Here is a 10853-nt window from a genome sequence, read left to right on the forward strand (position 1 = left end):
CTAGGAAATATGAGTTGTGCCACTTCCTTCCTTCGTACCACTTGAGATCCTCGAACCGCTTGGGGTCTTCATACTGCTTCAGAATGGTAAACACTTTCTATAAAACACCGATAGTCTAAAAGACTATAATACATCATACTAGTTGGAACAAATACCGGTTGAGCTTTAACTCATACATACAAAAAGTGATCTCATAGCAAGTGTGTGTCCATCAATGACAATCACAACATAATCATCAAAAACGCCAACAATCTCCCCCTTTGGCATTGATGGCAACACTTAGGAAAATTTTGACATCTAAGTGTTTTACAACAAAAATATGCCATAATCAAAATTACTCCCCCTAAGCATATACACTATCCCTTTTGCAGAAAATGCAATGTATACTACTCTTTAACAGAAATAAGATGAAAGCTCACATCAAAGCATCAAAATTTATATACTTCTCCCCTTTTGCCAACAATGACAAAAAAAATATTGCAGACTAACCCCTGTTGCATTAGTATTAAAATAATAAGTGTTTATGACAATAAAGAGTAAAATTTTTCAAAAACTTATTTAAAGTCTTGCAAAAAATGCTTCATGGATAAGGACCATGACTCAAGTAGGAATGTAGCCAATTCTTTCTCTATCTGCATCTGGGAGACCTTTTCTTCCATGGCATCTATCATGCTCATTTCTTGAGTGACTGTTAGGGCATCAAGATTTAGATAGCATTTCTGGAGAATTTGTAGTCTTGGTAGTAGGACCAATTGAAGTTCTTGCAAATTTCATGTCCGGTTGCTTATCTCTGCCTCTAGTCTTGCAGACTAGAGTTGAAGCCGATGAATAGTTTTTTCATAGGTGGAGAAGTAGTCATAGGGCATCTTGAAGGTGCTAATAAATGACTACATATCTGATTGCAGTTTGTCCTTCTAACTGAGCACATCATCACAGAATAAATGAGGCTAACAAATCTTCCTGAGTAGAAGATTACCCTCATTCATTGCATCTCTAATGTCCTTCTGTGCCTTCTGGAGATTAGACCAGAGCTCTATTAATTTTCTCACCAAGGCAGTGTCCAGAGCCTTTTGATGTTTCTTCTTCGTATTTGCTTCTGCGACCTCTTCCAAGCTTTGAACCTGGTCTTCTACAATTGTACATAGGAACTTCAATTGTGCAAGTGAGGAATCAGTACTAGGAAGGTTCATACTGGGTATCAAACTGGTAAGTGTCTTCACCGTAGTTTAGATAACATCTTCCTCCTTTTTCCTCCTTAGAGCATCCAATTGCTCTTGAGCAAGTCTAATGCTCTACAGCAGCTCCGATTCATTTGCAGACTAGAGGTCAATAGGACTAGTAATTTTTGCCAATTTAGCCTGACTACCAGCTACTATTGGAGTCTCCAACTGTGTGCTCTTTTCTGCTGCTTCCTTGTCCTTGGCTTTTTACTGGTCTTTTTGAGCCTTCCTCTACTCCTCTTCTTCTTTCTTTCTTTTCTCTTCTTCTTGTCTCTTCTCTTCATCTTTTTGCTTCTTCTCTTCTTCATCCTTCTTCTTCATCCTTCTTCTTCTCCTCTTCCTTCTTCCTCTTCTCCTCTTCGTATTTCTTCTCTTTCTCTTTCCACTTCTCCTCTTCTTTCTTGTCTTCTTCCTTCTTCTTCTCCTCTTCTTGTTGTTTCTTGTTTTCCTCTTCTTTTCTCTTATCCTCTTCATCTGCCTCTTTCTTATTTTATGCTTCCTATTGCTTCTTTCCTTCTTCTGCCTTCTTTTCTTGTCTTGTTCCTTTTGATGGTGTACCCTGAGTAACATTTTCACCATCTAAGGCATCAACATCAATGGGGTCCATTTGTTCTATGACTGGTTCTTCTTGACTATTATACACCTCATCCAGTTTGCTAGTTTCTGGTTCTTGCTCAGCTTTTCTGTTGGCTTCAACCACTTGATGCATCTTAAGAGCTTCTTGAGCATGAGTATGTGTATCTTTGATCACTTCATGAACCTTTCCTTCCAGTAATAGGAGTCTTCTTCTTCTCATGAAGAAGAGGCCTTTGTATTTATTCATAACTTCGAAAATTTTTGAATTTGATACATCAGGAAAATGTTGAGCAAATATTTCCTCCCTCATTTCCTATTCCTTTTCTATGGCAATGCACCATTTATTGTCTAGAGAATTATACAAAGAATCTAGTGTCTCAAATCTAATTTCTGAAGGCGACTGGTCATTAACACACAAATACTTAATGATTTCCTATTCAACTTCTTCCTTTTCTTCATCATTGAAGTCATCAAAACAATCAATTAAATCATTCAACACTTTTCTCCTAATATTATTTATAGTTCTTTGACAATGTGTCAAATGTTTGTAAGAAGAAATATCAATATTTTCTAATGCAGATGATGTCGGTTCATTCTTTGTCTTTTTCTTCGTTCGCCTAGTCATCTTCTTAGGTGGTTCTTCTTACATAGTTTCTTCTGAGTCCGGTGTACTATTTTTTGTCTTCCGCTTCCTTTCAAAGACTTTTGCAGGTGCCGCTTCTGGTTTCTTCTTAGCTGGTGATCGCTTGGTCACTTTGGGACTGGCTGCAGTAACAAGTGCTGATGCTGAAGGCACTGCCTTTCCTTTCTTTTCTGAGGGTTCTTCAATTGGTGTAACTCTTTCCAAAGAGGTGTCAGTTCTCTTTTCCTTAGTATCAAGGGGTGAGGTGATTAGGGTAGAAGCTTACCCATCCAGCATATCATTCATTACTTCATAGCTCATAGGTTCTACTTCTTCCTGTCTGGGCTCAATAGCCTCCATTATGCATTCATCCACTTTGATGGTGAAAGAGATGTCTTCCTCATACTTTTTGACTAAATCACTAGATATTCTTATCCTTTGTCTCATTTTGTGTCTGAACTCATCAAAGTATTTGTTCAATGCTTCCAGATAGCTGGTTCCAACCGCTTGTAGGCTCTCCTTGATTTGTTTTGTCACTGGTTGGTCGGCAGACCACTGAATGTCACCTACTCCTAGAAAGTAGCCTTGGAAGTAAAAGAAAAAACCAACCAGTAGTTGTCCAAACTTAAATATTAGTGCATTGTCCTATTTGATCAACTTCAGATTCAACATAAGTTGTCTTTGCATACAAGTGCACAGATCAAATGATGCATCTTCCTTGATCATCCTGTAAGTGGCATTTACCATTGTAGCAGAGACAAAATTAATTCTGCTAGCAGAGAATTCCAAGTAACCTATCACCATGCAGGCATACTTTGACTAGATCATCCTTGATTGAGTTGATGGTCATGCCACGTGAGTCGCTCACTAAATCGGTGAGCTTGGACATTTTAGTTTTGCTGACCTTCTTTAGGGCTGGCACTTCCCCTGTATTGCAGAAACCGGTGATGAGATGAATCACTTCCGGTGTGATATCATGTGACTTCTCTATGTACATCTTATCACCATGTACTCTTCTCAGAATAATGTGAATGTGATCATCCAAAAATTCTTAAAAAAAGTAAACTGCATTTTGAAGTTTCTTCTTTTCCAAAATGCTGAATTTTGGTTTAATCTTCTTATCCTTTCCGTAGAATAAGCTCAGCTAGGAATGGATTATAAGAGACCCTAGGTCTTCAATTTTGCAGTCTATGTAATTGGAAATGCCTTCTTCTACTATGACACCAACAAGTACTTGAGACAGGGCATTGTATTTTTACTTTCATTGAATGAAATCCATAGAATCAACAGTTGCACTAGAGCTATCATGAGATGCAGAAGCCATGATAAATGAAGAATTATGAAGAATACCTTCATTGATAAAAATTTAGGGCTTCATAGTTTGAACTTCTCCACACACTCCTTTAGTTGCAGGGATACCACTTTGCATTCTACATTCCTCCAATAGATGTTTGCTTCAGATTCTTCTTTGAGAATTTGATAAATTCTTTGATTCGCAGTGTAAATCACTTTCCTTCGCTCTGCACTTGAAAAAATTCTTCATTTGAAAAATGATAAGTGAGAAATGATTTGAAAATTCCTTTTAAATAGGTTCTCCACCTACCATAATAAATGCTCCAATATTAGGGAGTAAACCCTAATTTTCCTTTTATCGTTTCCGGTCTTCTACCAACTGACAGGTATCTCATACCAGTTAAGGTCTTTTTCTGGTGTAAACTGGGGGTTCAAAATATTTCACCATTTTCTCCCCCTAAGCTTTTTTGATGCTTACATTATCGATTTCGTGGGTTCCACACTAGGTGTAGAAACCGGTTCTTCTTGCAACACTCCTAGTTTCTTTTTCCAAGTTTTGTTTATATCCGCTTGAACAATTTCAATATCAATCTTTCCTTTCAGAGTGACCGCTATGCCATCCGATATGTTCTTTCTTGTTTTGCAGAATCTGGCAATGTGACCCGGTTTGTCGCAATGATAGCAGACCATTCCAGGTGCTCTCCAAGGTCCATTATTCATGCTAGTGTTCTTCCTCCTGCATGTTGTAGCAATGTGATGATGACAATGATAGATCAAATAGTTTTCTCTCCATCTGGTTGTTGCTTGATAGCCACCGCTTGCTGACTAATAATTAAAGGTATTAAACTGGTTGGGAATCTAGTTTACAAAAGGTTCCAGACCAACTCCTTGAGTCCTCTGAGGATATCTTCTAATGTTGTTCATAACAGACTTGCATTCAGATGCTCTATCCCCAAACTTGTTGCATGTATAACAATTACCATTGAACTTATTGGATCTAGGTACATTGTTTATAAAGTAAGGAAAATTATTGTAGGCTTTGCTCCTACATACATTAGCAGTATGTCCTTCTTTAAGACAGTTAAAGCAAACAGGTTTGAAATTTTGCGTACCTTTACCTTTGAGTGTTGGTTGCTTCTTCGATGCTTCAGCATTTGCACCAAAGGTCTCACCTTCCTCATGACTGGAGTAACCAAGTCCATCAATATTATTGATAGGTTTGACCGATTCAAACTTTTTCTCTAGCTTAATAGTACTCTTGTTGAACTTAGCAAGTATTTCCTTTGACTCAAAGAGTTCTTTGGAAATAGCAGTATTTATTTCCATCAAGTTTGCATTCTCGGAGATGGCTGTGTTTAGTTCTCCTTGCATGTCTTCCTTTTCCACTTTGCTCGCATGGAGTTGAGCAGTTAGGGTACTAATCTCTTGCTTCAGCTTGGAGATTTCATGATCTTTGTCTTTTACTAGATCTTCAGCTTTCCTCCGGTTCTCAAGTTCTTGGCACTTTAGAATAGTTAGTCCTTCCAACTCCTTTCTTAGGTTGGAATTGGATTCATTCAAGTTTTCTTCTTCTTGAATTAGGGCTTCCATGTCTGCTTCATTAGAAGAACTATTTTCATATAGCTTCATCAGTTTTTCAGCATGTTCTCTCCTTTTTGCCTGAGAGGCCTTATATTTGACCATAAGATCATCATAGGCTTACTCAGATTGAGTGAGCCAATGAGTAAGTTCCCTCATAGTGTATTTCCCCATATTTTTTTCCAATTGGTTAAACTTAAAGAAAGGTTGGATCTGATACCAATTGATGAATACTAAGAGGGGGGGTGAATTAGTATGCCAAAAATATCTGTACTTAAATGTTAGGTTTAGGAGACAACTGAGGGGGGGGTGAATCAGTTGTCTAATAAATTCAAACCAAAAACCAATTAACCAACTTAATGCTTAATACCGATAAACCAGTTAAGTATGTTGGTAGACAGTGTTAACAGTAAATTGCTATACCGATAAGGATTAATGCATGAAACATAAACATAAAGTCATCCAAAACACATAACACCAATATTTGTACATGGAAACCCTGTAAGGGGAAAAACCACAGTGGGAAACCTTACCCCCAATCAGATGATACTACTGCAGATAGTAAGTGTACATAAATGGGGTCTGCACATGCAAAAAGGCCAACAGCTTAGAGCTCACTGCTCAATCACAAAATGGGAGTCACACTGACTACAGTTGGATGGTTAAATCCAATAAGAATGTACTGCACAAAATAGCATCTTCATATGCTGGATTCAGTATCGATGTAATGCTGATATGCTTCTACAAAAACCTAACTTCACCTTCAAATGATGTCTTCATGTATACCTCTGCTTAATCTCACATATTCCTTCACTCAATTTCTTTTTTGCATTCCACACTTGATCTTACAATTAAGATCTTACATTTATATCATACCCTAAGACCAATTTTAGTAGGTCAACTCTACAAGATATTACAATAAAACATTTTTATACAATATAATATCCGATGCAATAACCAATTAAACATGTCAGCTAAATGCATTTATACCAATAATAAATCATCTCCATAGCGTGCCATGCTGATCTGGAAAAGATAAACCTACCAGTGTAACCCTAGATAACCTGGACCTATTTGCCAGTAAAAGGAAATATGCAAATATGACTGTACCAATGATTAATTCTTCAAAACAAAGTGTCCACACGATGTCTTCGACATTACCAAGTGTCTTCCATATCATTCCAGGTACCGGTGAACAATCTATCCTGCCGGTGAACCATATACCAATAACTATTGCATAGTTTACTTGCTTGCCGGTGAATGTTGTTGGATCTTCAAAGTGCTTGTATTCAATAGGTGTTGACATCAATGACAAAACCATACCAAAATACCAACAATCTCCCCCTTTGGCATTGATGGCAACACAATATTAAGTAGAGGTATACACGAAGACATCATTTGAAGGTGAAGTTAGGTTTTTGTAGAAGCATATCAGCATTACACCGGTACTGAATCTAGCATATGAAGATGCTATTTTGTGAAGTACATTCTTATTGGATTTAACCATCCAACTGTAGTCAGTGTGACTCCCATTTTGTGATTGAGCAGTGAGCTCTAGGATGTTGGCCTTTCTGCATGTGCAGACCCCATATATGTACACTTACTATATGCAGTAGTATCATCTAATTGTGGGTAAGGTTTCTCACCATGGTTTTTCCCCTTACAAGGTTTCCACGTACAAATATTGGTGTTATGTGTTGTGGATGATAGAAAGAGCACCACTGGAGGAGCATTCTTTCTTGGAAAGAGATTAGTTTCTTGGTTAAGTAAGAAACAAAGTTGTACATCTTTATCAATAGCAGAATCAAAATATGTTGTAGCAGCAACTAACTATACACAAGTATTATGGCTTAAGCAAATGTTGAAAGATATAAAGGTAAAATGCAAGGAACCCATTACTATATACTGTGATAACACTACAACAATTTATATATCTAAGAATCCGGTATTACATTCTAAAACAAAACATGTTTCTATCAAACTGAATTTTCTAAGGGAAAAAGTTGAAGAAAAGGAGATAAAACTAGTTTATGTGAATATTAAAGAAAAACTTGCAAATATTTTCACAAAACCTTTGCCTAAGGAGACTTTTGAGTATCTCAGAGATCAGCTTGGAGTCATACCACCACCGGTAGAGACTTAGACAGTTGATGATTGTCATCAACCGATAGAATTAAAAAGACAAATCTTTTATTCTAGCATTTGATGAGGAAGCTACTTCTCAGGTGGAGTAGTTGGTATTTTGTAGCTTTGGCATTTGATGTGGAAGGGGGAGAGATACTATGGAAAAAAACATTATCCTTTAAAGATGGATTGGTATTGAAAATAAATCTTTGGACAAACACATGTTACTCCGAGGAGGAGAAATGGAGATTGTTGGTTTTTGTATTTGGCATTTCTATTTTGGCACTTTGATGGTTTTTCCATCTTGTGTTGCCATCAATGCCAAAGCCATACCAAAATACCAACATTAAACACTTTACTAGTCTAGCAGTAAACTGGTAAAATAGTTTAGCAAACAAACCGGTTAGCACACATGCAAACGAAATAGAAAATAATGCATTCACCGACAAAAGCACAAACACCATAACACAAGATATTTTGATGTGGAAACCCAAATGGAAAACACCACAGTGAGATGAAACTCACAAGTAGCTATCTGCAGAATAGGAACCAGACCAGTTAAGGTCAGACCAGTTAAGGTCATACAATGTTCTTTACCAAAACAGATCCTGTTAGGAATCTCAATCTCTGTTAGGAGATAAGTCCAGTTAAGGACTACCTTTCTAGAGGATTTTAGATCCACATATGTGAACCACCTTGTTAGAGGATTTACAAAATGATTTTGGGGCCTACCCGGTTAAGGGCTTTAGACTTGTGGAAGATGTGAGTAATCAACAAGTGAGTGATCTAGCAAATAGCATAGATTGCTTGATTAGATCCTTGATAGCTCATTCCTAATGCATTCTAGCATTACTTTAGTCTTCAACACATTCATACTCTACCTTTTTCTCATAGACATGAACTTCTCTTCTATAATCTCACTTATAAAAATTCATCAACCACCTTAAACCCTAGCAACAACCTAAAACCATAGACATGATGTCCTTATAAAGGAATCTGATTTCATGTCAGTCTAATAGGATTACAATACAATTTCCTAGGTTCAATGCATCTAGACATATCTGGTAACATGACATAAAAAGCACCGCCAGAGTGTCAACACTGCAAAACAATCGGTGGATGGTAGCTCATCACAAAATATCAGTTGGTAACTCATCACAGAGTATTACCGGTTCAAACAAAATACCGGTTTAAGAAAAATATAGATTGACGGTTTGACAAAATGAAGACTGGGAAATATGAGTTGTGCCGCTTCGTTCCTTCATACCGCTTGAGATCCTCGAACCGCTTGGGGTCTTCATACCACTTTAGATCGGTAAACACTTTCTACAAAACACCGATAGTCTAAAAGACTATAATACATCATACCGTTTGGAATAAATACTGGTTGAACTTTAACTCATACATACAAAAAGTGATCTCATAGCAAGTGTGTGTCCATCAATGACAATCTCAACATAATCATCAAAAATGCCAACATGTTGAGTTGTCAATGTAGATTTAGCCTATCTACGGTACCCTCCATGTTTTTGAACCTTTTATGAGATCTATCTGCTTTTATTGATGTTGCCATATGTGTGTAATGGGTCTGATTCATTGCATCAAAGGGTGTCCCCCCTTAGGTCTAGCAGAACGTGAAGTGCAGGAGGATCATTAGGGTCCTGTGTTATATTGTCCAAGTCCTAAAGTATTTTACAGATCAATTGCAGGTGAACTTGGGTTATCCAGTTTTGGTGAACAACAATGTCAACTATGCATTTTTTAGTAGAAGAATGGAAACCTATTTGTCCTCTCTAGATTGTGATGTATGGATGTTAGTTGTGAATGGGTATACAGTCCCTAATAATACTCCTACTGATCTAGATGCTAGGAAGGAATATGACAATAATACTAAAGCTAAACATGCCATTCTTAGTGGGCTATCTGATAACGAGTTTGTTAAAGTCATGCATTGCTCCTCTATCAAAGAAAATTGGGATAAGTTGCAGAAGATATTTGAAGGCGATGCTAAAGTCAAGGAAGCCAAGTTACAAACATTGAGAGCACAACTTGAGGGTTTGAAAATAAGAGATGAAGAAAAAATTGTTGAATATCTCCAAAGGATTGATGAAACAACTAACACCATTAGAGAGCTTGGAGAAGAAATAAAAGATGAGGTTGTAGTAAAGAAATTACTTAGATCTCTTACATCTAAGTATGATAAAAAGGTCTCAACAATAGAAGAAGCAAAAGATCTGAAAGTCCTTACAATGGATGAGTTGTATGGTTCCCTAACTACTTATGAGATGAGGACTGTCAATACTCATGATGTGAAGAAAGAAGTTGCATTCAAAACATCAAGAAAAGGAAAAGAAGAATCTGTTCATGATGCAACTGGTGAAGAATGTGATGACATCATGGAGAACTTTGTCAGAAGACTCAAGAAGGTTTCAAGCAAATACAAAGGTAAGCTGCTTTTGAAATGTTTCAACTGTGGAAAGATTGGGCATTTTGTTGCAAAATGTCCCTATGGTGATAAGAATGAAGATGATCAATCAAGTGGTAGTAGATAATATGGTAAGGATAGGAAGAAGAATGTCTATCAACATGGTAGAAGAGGCTACGAGAAGCAGAACAATCTTTACACACATGAAAATGATACCATAGATGAGGAATTTTTCCTTAGATGACTATTGCAGTGGAGATGAAGTCAGAGCAAACCTTTTCATGTCTCAAGAGGTTTCGGTACCTGAAGAGGGAGAAGAAGAAGATAAATAAGGAGAAGTAGATCATTAAGAAAATATAATTAGTGCCTTAGATGAGCTAAAGAAAACAAGGAGAGATTTGAAGAAGGTAAAAAGGACTGCAACTAAAGAACAAGAGTTGTTAGAGCAATCTCTTGAAGAGTCCAAGAAAACTATTGCAGATCTAAAACTCCAACTAGAAGAAGCCAAAAGGATATCTAGAGCCACTAGCACCGGTCCAAGTGAAAAGGAGAAGGACATCAAAATTTGGAAGAAGAAATAATGAAGGTTCGGAAGGAATTAGAGAAAAGTCAGGAAGAGACAAAATTGAGAAGCAAATATGAAGGAAACACTCTAGCCCAGGATAAGATGCTAAGTAAACAGAAGCAATCTAAAGATACTGCTGACTTAGGCTTTTAGGAAAGACAAAGTTCAAACAACAAAGACACATCAAGTAAGGAGATACAATTCACCTCTTTAAATGATGATGAAGAGAGGAAGACATTCATAGTGAACAAGGATACCGACAAAAAGACATATGTAGATGTTGCTAGAAATTTCCACACAAACCGGTATGCACAATCAATGAATTGGAGACCATACTCAATGTACAGACATGCAAATCCAAGGAGAAATGCAAGTGTGTTAGGAACTGGAAGGGAAACTAAGAGGGGGGGTTGAATCGGTTGTCAATGAATTTCAACCCAATTATAACTT

Source organism: Cryptomeria japonica, chromosome 1 (assembly GCF_030272615.1).
Source record: "Cryptomeria japonica chromosome 1, Sugi_1.0, whole genome shotgun sequence".
Classification (NCBI taxonomy): Eukaryota; Viridiplantae; Streptophyta; class Pinopsida; order Cupressales; family Cupressaceae; genus Cryptomeria; species Cryptomeria japonica.